The following is a 9,987-nucleotide window of genomic DNA, read 5'->3' as shown; positions in this document are numbered from 1 at the left end:
CACTATGGTTTATCAGCAACAGATAAAGTACTCAAACACTGTTCAAAAGAAAGAAAAAGGCCGTTATCTTAATGGTGATTAAAGATTGAATTATGAGATGTTTGTGAGCTAAAGAGGATATCTGATGAACCTTGTGCATAATGACTCAACAAAGTCTTAATTGTTAACACCCAAAGATTATTTCATACATGTTGGTACCACAGAGTTTTTGCTGACTTCATCACTGCTGCTCTGTAATAACAAGCTGATGAGAGAAGTGAGTGACTAATATACTCTGTTCACTTTAAATACTCAATTAAAACACTTTTTAATAACATTTCACATATCCAACTACAACAAGTCTTCATCCTTTCTATTCACACCCTGTGAGCGAGGAGCTTTTGTTAATATTATTTATTATTAATTATTTATTTTGAGTGTTTTCTATTATCATTAACTTTACATAACACACTAGTGTTGTGATGTATTGACTGCAAACCCATGTGTCTTATTTTTTCTGCAGTATATTTTATTTTATTTTGCAATTGTTTCAATTGTTAAACAACAAAAACAACAACAATGGATTGTAAGGAGGACAGTCAAAGGGGAAAAAGATTTAGATGATCCTGCTGAGTTTCTTTTTGTTAAGTGTTTAAAGCAACAGACAGAGCTGGTGAGGGTCCTGCTGGGTCAGGTGATGAATCTGTTGTCATTTTGTATTTGGATTGCATATATATAGGTGACTAGAAACATTTTTACATTTTAGCATAAATAGAACTACAGTAATACTTTAATCCATGCATTTATTGACACTGAAATGACATCCTCTGTAAACTTAAAGCTCCCTCCATTTTCTCAGCGCTTTGTACATGACATCTTCCACCACTTCTCTTTTACCCACTTTAACTCATCAACCACACACTGACAAACCTCATGCTTTTAAAACTTATTTCATTTACAGAAATATCTTCAGCACTGAAACTATGGAGTACTGTGAGATGATGACAAGTTTGTAATGTTTGAACTGTGTGCCTCTGTCAGCACTTGATTTAATAGATAACAGCTGAACTGTATTCAGGAATTAAAGGTCCAGTGTGGAAGATTTTGTGGCATCTAACAGTGTAGTTGCAGATTGCAACTCACTCGCTTCACCCTCCCTTTTCCCATCCTGGCTGTGACTGTTAGTCTTATTAGTTCCATGTAACTCATACTATTGATTTTACAGCCCTAACTTTAAGTGTTTTGGTTCACTCTCACAGCTTTCATCAGCCTCATTTTCAGATGCAGAAGTAAAAGTCAAAGTAAAAAGCTCTAAGATTCACTGTTCACTACCTGCTCAGCACCAAACTGTAGGCAGATACAGGTAGAGACAGCTGTCATGGCCATGGCTGTACCCTTGCCTTTTCCTTGTGTTTTTCTTGTGTTTCCCCCTCCCCTGTGTCTCCTATCTGTGTGTTGTGGGCGTGGGTTTCCCTCCTGCCTTCCAGCTCTGCTTCACACACCTATATGCAATGAAACCATCAACTCTCTCAGTCTACGCACCTACCTCCAGTCAACACAACAGTATATCTACTCCGGTTCTCCAGCTACTCAGTGCCTGAGCGGTCGCCCCCCCTCGTGGCCCAATTGTTGAAAAACGTGTGCTAAAGTGCCCTCTACAGTGGTGAGGACCATTTGTAAGCCATTTCTTCAACCCTCCCCTCATCATCACCATCTTCATCATCTTCACCTTTAGAATAAAACCTATTAAACGTCACCATTACCTAACGTGACAGAACGATCAGGTCAATCATGGGCCGAGCAGACATAGTTTTAGATGAACTCTGGCTCCCAAAAAGTTGTGCTCCATAACAGTTTGGGTCACAGACTTACTTAAGGTCCCTAAACCTCAGCCACAGGTTCCAAGCTCTCAGCCCAAGCTTCAGTCCCAGATTCCTATGAATATAATGAATGTATGAAATAATCTTTGTCTTGGTGATTGAGAATAAGTTGAGTTATTAGGCATGAGGTTGTATTATTATATATCCTCTTCAACTCATAGTTCAATCTTTAATTACCACTAAAGCAGTGTAACATATCTGTGAAATATTAACAGAAACTTTTTGTGTTACAGTATTTAATGTTCTTTCGATTCTTTATGTGATGAAAGAACTTTATCTGTTTGTGGCTGATAAACCAGAGTGAGAGGACCAAAGAGAAGTGGTGGGATGTTAGTGCTGAGAAAAAGCTGAGAACTATACGTAAAAAGGAGAAGTTGTTTTGCCGCTTCTGTATCATAGTGACTGTAGCCACACAGCTCTCAGCAACAAAATGTCTTCATCATATTGTCCAGAATGGTGTTTATTGTCCTTTTATTGAATATTGATTCTTTGATGTGGAAAATTTTACTTGTGAAGTGAAAAATAACTACAACACATACGTTCAGACACATCTTTAAATATTGCTTCTGATGGGCAAAATCTTTCTGTCTGTTAGCCTCCATCCATTTTCTGTTATTTATCCAGGGCTGGGTTGCAGTGGCAGCAGGTCTATAGCAGGGTATTCCAGACGTCCATCTTCCATCCATGAGGCGTTAATAAACCACCTGCTGCACATTACATGTCTATTTTATATCTACCTATCTTCAATTTAATCTTAACTACATGTCTATTGTGATATATGTAATATGTTATAACAGAAGATAAAGCATTCAGGCTTGCAGTCAGTGATGTGGCAAGAAACAACAATTAAGTCATTTTCACCCTAATAAGGTTAAGATGCAACAAAACCTGACTTCCTCACTCACAGGGTGCAAACAGGAAGAGTGAAGGCTTCTTGTACTGCTGCAGTATTTTAGTCGTCCTGGTCCCTTGGGTGCTAGCTGTACTTCCACATACCTCTTGACTGCTTGTATGTCAGGGTCGTTTGTTTGTGCCTCCTCCCACTCACTACTGGCCCATCCTTCACCTCTCCCTTCAGGGGCTGGTACAACGGCTGCTGTGATGGGGTCTGTTTCGCTGCCTCGTTCTTCATCTGGTGCATCTCCTGGCTTAGACACCACTGGGAATGTGGACAGTACATCTGCATTCACATTATTTTTACCCAAGCAGTACATAATATCATAGTTAAATGGCTGCTACTGCACCCAGGCAGGCCGTCTGCAAGTGAGCAACAGGGTTATTATCAGTGTACACAGTAAATTGGGCACCAGTCAGGTAGTCTTTGAATTTGTCTGTCACTGCCCACTTGAGGGCCACAAGTTCCAATTTGAATGAGCTTTAAAAGCATCATTTTTTTCCAATTGCGTGCAAACTTAGGCTTCCATAATCTATTACACATACCGATTGGTCCACCATGGGTCAGCTCTCCCTTGCCATTGATGAACCATGTTGTATATCAGGTGGCTGGCCAGGTGCAGGTTATTGAGTATGATTGGCACAGTGTCAGGGAGGAAGTAGGCTAAAACAACTCAACTGATTTCAACTTAAAAGCATACATAAAACACTGTCAAAACCAAGCATAAACACAATATAAAAACATGCAATAAAAGGATCAAATAAAACATAAATAACAAAGTTAAAACATGGCAAAAAGTGGAAACCTGTACTTCCAGCCTGTGACATCAGCTCGGACACAGAGAATGCAAATTGTCTAACCCTAGCCTATTTAATTGGAGTGCAGACTGATTGGTAGCTGACGGGGGAAGCTGGTTGGAGGCTGGAGACTAGCAAACTGAGAGTTAGAAGAGTGGTGGCTAGATGGCTGAAAGCTAAGAGACTTGGACTGAAAACGGGGACCTGTAGCTGAGGCTAACCTGGGACTGAGGTTGATAGCTTCCTGCAGTTCCAGGCTGTTTCCTTCTGCTTCTGTCTCTCCCCGTTGTGCCAGGTATGCCTTTCTTATTTCCACATTCTGCTGCCTTTGTCCCACCCCTGGACCACCGATTGGTCCACCATGGGCCAACTCTCATCTTCCATTGGTGGGCCCTGCTGTCTGTAAAATAAGCTAAGAGCTGATCAGGTGTAGGAACCAGTGATTAGTCCAATCCGTCCGAATGTTAGGGAGAAAGTACAACATAACACTCAGTTCCAACTTAAAAGCAAGCTCAAAACCACAATCTCATAAACCAAAAATAAAATCAAGCGTAACCACTACAAAAGAAATGCAATAAAAGGTATAAAATATATATACCTGTGTGCTTTTCAAAAAGAAATTGAGGACTGACTGAGGCCAACAATCAGAAATGCAGCGGCCCCAGGTGAGGAGAAAAGCACAGCCTCTTCACCTGCAGGAGTTCGTGGTGAGCAGCCAGACAGGGCCAAAAGAGCGATTGGAAACATCAGACGACTAACATAATCACTGTTTTTTCCCAGTAATCGCCTGATTGGTTAGTAAATTGAGTGATTTGACATTTTTTGTCTGAAAGCTGTCACATTCTGAGAGGGCCCTGTGTGTTTTAACTGTTATTTATTGTATATTTTATACCTTTTATTGCATTTCTTTTGTAGTGGTTACGCTTGATTTTATTTTTGGTTTATGAGATTGTGGTTTTGAGCTTGCTTTTAAGTTGGAACTGAGTGTTATATTGTACTTTCTCCCTGACATTCGGACGGATTGGACTAATCACTGGTTCCTACTCCTGATCAGCTCTTAGCTTATTTTACAACAGGGCCCACCAATGGCAGATGAGAGTTGGCCCATGGTGGACCAATCGGTGGTCCAGGGGTGGGACAAAGGCAGCAGAATGCGGAAATAAGAAAGGCATACCTGGCACAACGGGGAGAGACAGAAGCAGAAGGAAACAGCCTGGAACTGCAGGAAGAAGAAGGAACGAGAGAGACCCAAAATGGAGGGTCTGGAGGAACAAATGAGAGACACATGAGATACAGACGACTCAGGAGCAAGATGAAGCAGAGTGGAGAGAACGAGGCACGAGCAGAGGGATTCTAAGCACCACAGAAGGGAAAGAGTTGGGGGGAAGAGAGACCTTCACCAGAGGCAAGTGCACCAGCCAATGGAAGTCCAGAGTGTTACGATGCGACACAAAAGCAGCAGAGTGAGAGCTCTGTTTGCTGAGTGAGTATCTTTTGGATAGAGTAACACTCTGGCGTGTGAGGTTTGAGTAAGAGCATTACTTGTTGGTTTACTGGCTGCAGTCTTGTGATCCTCAGGTGTCCCTGGTGGTGGGTCGAAACGCCGGCGTTAGATTGGGTTGGCCGAAGAGGAGAGGCCTAGTGGACACGCCACGAGCGGCCAAAACCCATAAGACTGCCCAATGTGTTCTCTGTGCAATCTCCTAATCTACTCACAGTCCTGCTTACCACCCAATTGGTTTTTTTTAACTCTGTTGAAAAAGAACCCTTTCCCTTTTTATTATCATCATCATTAAATTATTATCCCCCTCCCCTTTCACCCCTAACACAAGAATGCTTTTGTTGATTTATATAAACTTGTGTGCAACTCCATGACCCTGCCTGTCAGATCAGCTGCATCTGTGAGATTATGCAGGTTAAAGGAATAGAAGCTGAGACGCCTGATCCAGCAATCTGGCTCTGCTGGCCATCAGTTCCAGGAGGACCAAAGAAGTGGACCTCAATACGGTTATCAACTGCTTCGCTGCAACTTACAGACGTATTGTTCTCCTTCGACTGATGAGTACACAAATCTTTGTTGATATTGTTTTAAATGACTTATTAATGTTTGTGCGGGTTGATCATACCATTACCCAATGTGTGTGTGTGTTCAGTGTTTTGGATTAGACGGTTGGATCATGTTTTTAAGAGCACAGTATAGGGCTGGACAATATGGTCAAAAATAAGAAATATATAACATAAAATAATTAACAAAAGGCTACCGTTTCCAAATGAAAAAATAAATGTATTCCCCAGAGAATTTGCATATGAACGCAGAGCAGAGTAATTCTGGACGAGGCATGCTGATACTCTATGGGGAACAGCTTTGGCAGACAACTAGGAGGCAGGACCGAAGGGTGAAGCAGGTCTGGATGGCGACCAAGAGATGAGACAGGCTGAGTTTCTGGAGTGCTGGGCAGCTGGGAAGACTTCCTGGACATGCTGGATGCTAGCTGGCTGGGAATCAGGGGTGCTCAGAAAATCCTCAGCCCACTCAGGTAGTCTCTTGAGCGAAGGCTTAGAGGATACTTCCTTCCATGCCATATTCAGAGCTACCATTTTGACCTTCAACAAGCTTTCAGACATAGTAGAGTGCCGGACAAATCATAGAGTTCTTGATCAAAACTGTCTGCTGGGTCCATCACTGGCCAGTTCGTACTGTTAAGATTGGTGGAACTATAAGCGGTAGGACCCAAATGCATGACAGAAGACACAGGATCTTGATGTGAAACACACAGCCTTTACTTGCCAAATTGAAGGTTTGGTACACAGGAGGTCGAGGAAACATAAGCAAACAAATCCAGATAGGTGCAGGCAGAGTCCAAAAACAAGCAAAAATCCAAATAACCAGAGAAACAAACAAACAATCAAACTCGAGGGAAAAAGACAAAAAAGAGGAAGTACAACGTTTTCCAATAAAAGTGTTTCAATAGCAATGTTTACCTTTTCAGTTCAGGTTTTGTTTTCAATGTCAGATTTAATGTCACTGTTCTAGCTCATAGGAGACAGCCTTATTGTTTACAGGTGTAATTTACCCCAGAGAAACAAAAGTTACAAAAATGAGCAGTCTGGGAGCAACTGTACACTCACTGCTAATCATAGCTCAGACAGAGACTCAGTGCCAGAAGATCATATTTTATTAAAGTCATTCCTCCAGCACAGAGAAAGTTCTTGTGTTAAAAACAATTTTCAACTATTATAAATCAAATCTTTAAATCCTGACAATCCTGAAATTATATATTTTTTGTCGTTTTTTTGTAATTTCAAGGTCAATGTAGTTTACTAACTTTTAAGCTTTAAGTTTTAGGTATTGTGTCATTATTTGTAATACAGATATTAGAGTTATCCCATTGATGAGGTGCTTTAAGATGAATGGATGATGAGGACATTACCTTTACTAATACTATTACTATAACTAGTTCTTTATTGTCTTCCTCTGGCCCGGCTCTGCTCTGCGGTCTGGAGATGAAGGCCAAGTAGCCAAGAAGATCGGCTGGCTGCCAGTAGATGGCGCCATCAACACTAAAGGTCTGAGCAGCAAGGTGGATATGGGTGCCCTGTTCAATGTGCCTACATCTTTCTGGCAGAAGGAGACGAAGGAGCTGAGAGCCTACTTCACTCAGCAAGTTGGAGCTGATCTGCCGGCTCAGGTGGAGGCTGAGCTGAAGGCTCTGGAGGACAGAGTGCACAATTAAAACCCTACTGACAGGAAGTTCCTCCAGGAACAGGGAGGCAGTCACTGATGACACAGGATTCAGATCATTAGGGTGCAATCAGAGTCACTGGCTGGGTTTACATACACAGAGAATTTAGTTCTGAACCAGGTTAGCTGAGAAGACAGTTTGGTTTTATCAAAGTAAACAAACACTAAGCTTGGATAACCAGGTTGTTGTCACTGTGACATAGAAATACCCCATCCCTATTTGGTTTTCAAACAACATGGCAGTAGCTAGTATGAGACATTACTAGTACTTGCTGCTCTGTCAAAGATGGTTTATGGCAGCTACATTTAGTATGTGCTTATTCAATAATTGCTTGAATAAAAACCTAAGACCAATAGCCAGGCCAGTAGTTAATGTTCTCTGTGCTTGAAAACACAGTCAGTGACTCTTGTCTTTCTCTTTTATGAAGAGGAATCTGTCAGGAATTAAATGTCAGATATGGAATTGACGGAGAAGCTAATAATCTACAATGCAATTTACCTTTTGGACACCACTTCACACTAATGCTGCAACACTGAGGGACTGGTGCTGGGTTGGTGGTAGGAGGGAGGTTTGACTCTCAACATGAAGGTTAGATTTCTGTGAAGTTGTCAAACGTGTCATGTAGATACTGTCACTACCTCCATTCACTCACAAGAGATAGCATGGTACTAAAGCACAATCAACATGGCCCAGTAGTGCCTCAGAGATATTTAACAGTACAGTGTCTAGGATGCTGTGTTTACAAGCTGAAGCCCAAAGATCTTTTTTAGGCAAAATTCTGACAAAGAGTAGATCAAGTTTTAACATTTTACTCATAGAAAGGTTTTAAGTGAATTTTAGCAGCTCTTTTTAATACATTATTGACTGAGTCTGAAAAAATGCCCTTCATGTTAAACTGAACTTGATATTAGAAAATATATTAATCAGATGTACAATAAATACTCAAAACATTGTAGCAGATTTCCAGTGGACCCGAGAATTACTATGCTAGTTCATCTTGTGACTTTCGTTATGTTTGTGATTAAATTGTATGATTTCAGGTGATGTTTACACACAATATGTGAAATGTTGGACCAATAAATGCGAGTGAGATTATTAGGTATTTTTAGTAGTTGTATGCCAACGTTTTTATTACAGTGCAATGAATAAATATCTTCAAATGCAGAAACTCTGTCTTGTGTTCATTTTAGAAGTAATATAGTAAATATGTAAGAAAAGGGGATACACAATAGATAAAGCAAATGAGATAAATATGCCTTATTAAAAATGGAATGTAAAATAAACAAACATTTCAAAAGTAGATATAATCTTGGACTACACTGGTAATGTGTGTACAGAACTGCTTCTGGTGTCAAGTTCAATATAATTCATTTTCATGTCATTAAGATTAGTTCCTATTCAGAGCTTTGAGACTTTTACTTGCACATATCTCACAAGCAGATTACTAACCACACAGTAACAGCTGTATGAGGTCAGTACATAAATCTGAACTATGATAATGTGATTACTGAGAAAACCATCTGAGCTGCAGTGTGTGGAGTTTCCTTTTATTTAACTGTGAGCAGTAAACATTTTCCTGTCTAGTCTCCACTGACTTTTTCTTCATTAACTGACATAAAACGTGGTAAAATTACAAAATAAAGGTAGATTATGAATCCAACTCAAGTCTGATCACAAAACAGTACTCATTTATTATTTCTTCACTTGAGCATAGAGATCCTCTGGACCATCAGCAGTGTGAGTTAATCTGTTTGATGGCTCAGACACTTTGACCTGTGCATACAGCGAATCCTGCTGCTGTCCACTGTCCTGCACTGAGTCAGAGGACGGTTCAGGTCTCCTCTTCGAAAAGTCAATCTCTCCATAATGGATGTTTTCTTCATTTGTGCTGACTGGCATTTGAAGAGAAAGCTCTTCACCTCTTTGACTCTGAAAAATGAATCAAATAAGAATTGTTGTGAGCTGGATCCTTCCAGATTAAATCATCACAGATCAATCTAAATTTCACTTTGGCACACAAACATCTGAAAACATCAATCTGAATCCTGACTCAGGTTAAACATTTGTTCTGATGCTGCTGGATTACAGTGCAACCTTAAATATTGTTGAGTATAAAATGGATAGGATTCTTTGGAACAATCCTCACTATGTTCAGGTCTTTTTCTTCCAATTCCAATTCTTGTGTCTCTATTATTCAAACAAAGTAGATGACAACCAGATCCAAATGACTATGGTTCCTGTTGGGTCAAAGGGGACATTTAAACATGAACTTGTTCATTTGGTGTGGTTTAACTGGATATTTATTGTCCTGTCACCTCATTCAGTCACTTTCTGGGACTGTAACCTGAGACAACTTGATGATGCACGATGTCCAGGTGATAAAACTCCTGGCACGCCCACAATATTAATGTTTTATGTACTTTTGGCCAATATGCAAATTTTGGCTAGTTCCACTAGTCTGACACCGCAGTAGACATCAAGCTGTACTTATAAACAAGTACTTTGTGGTGAAATTAATTTATTCATCAAATTAAGGAATTTGAGAATATTCATTTTGAGTTTACTATTGTTGCTAGCTATTCCAAGCTAAACCTACACTGTATGAAAAAGAAGAATTTGGTTCAGCATTCGAATCAGACATATTCAATGCAAGCTATTCAAACTGTCTTCATTTGCTGTGACACATATATCTT

General features: G+C 40.3%; 1 protein-coding gene across 3 annotated transcripts in view; it reads right to left on the bottom strand.

Moving 5' to 3' along the window:
• Positions 1-9,987, bottom strand: part of LOC127369576 (B-cell receptor CD22) — a 137,158-nt gene that overhangs the window by 6,350 nt on the left and 120,821 nt on the right. The window lies entirely within an intron of this gene.

Source organism: Dicentrarchus labrax, unplaced genomic scaffold (assembly GCF_905237075.1).
Source record: "Dicentrarchus labrax unplaced genomic scaffold, dlabrax2021, whole genome shotgun sequence".
Lineage (NCBI taxonomy): Eukaryota > Metazoa > Chordata > Actinopteri > Moronidae > Dicentrarchus > Dicentrarchus labrax.
The sequence above is the reverse complement of the archived record's forward strand: the minus strand, read 5'-3'. Positions and strand labels throughout refer to the sequence as shown.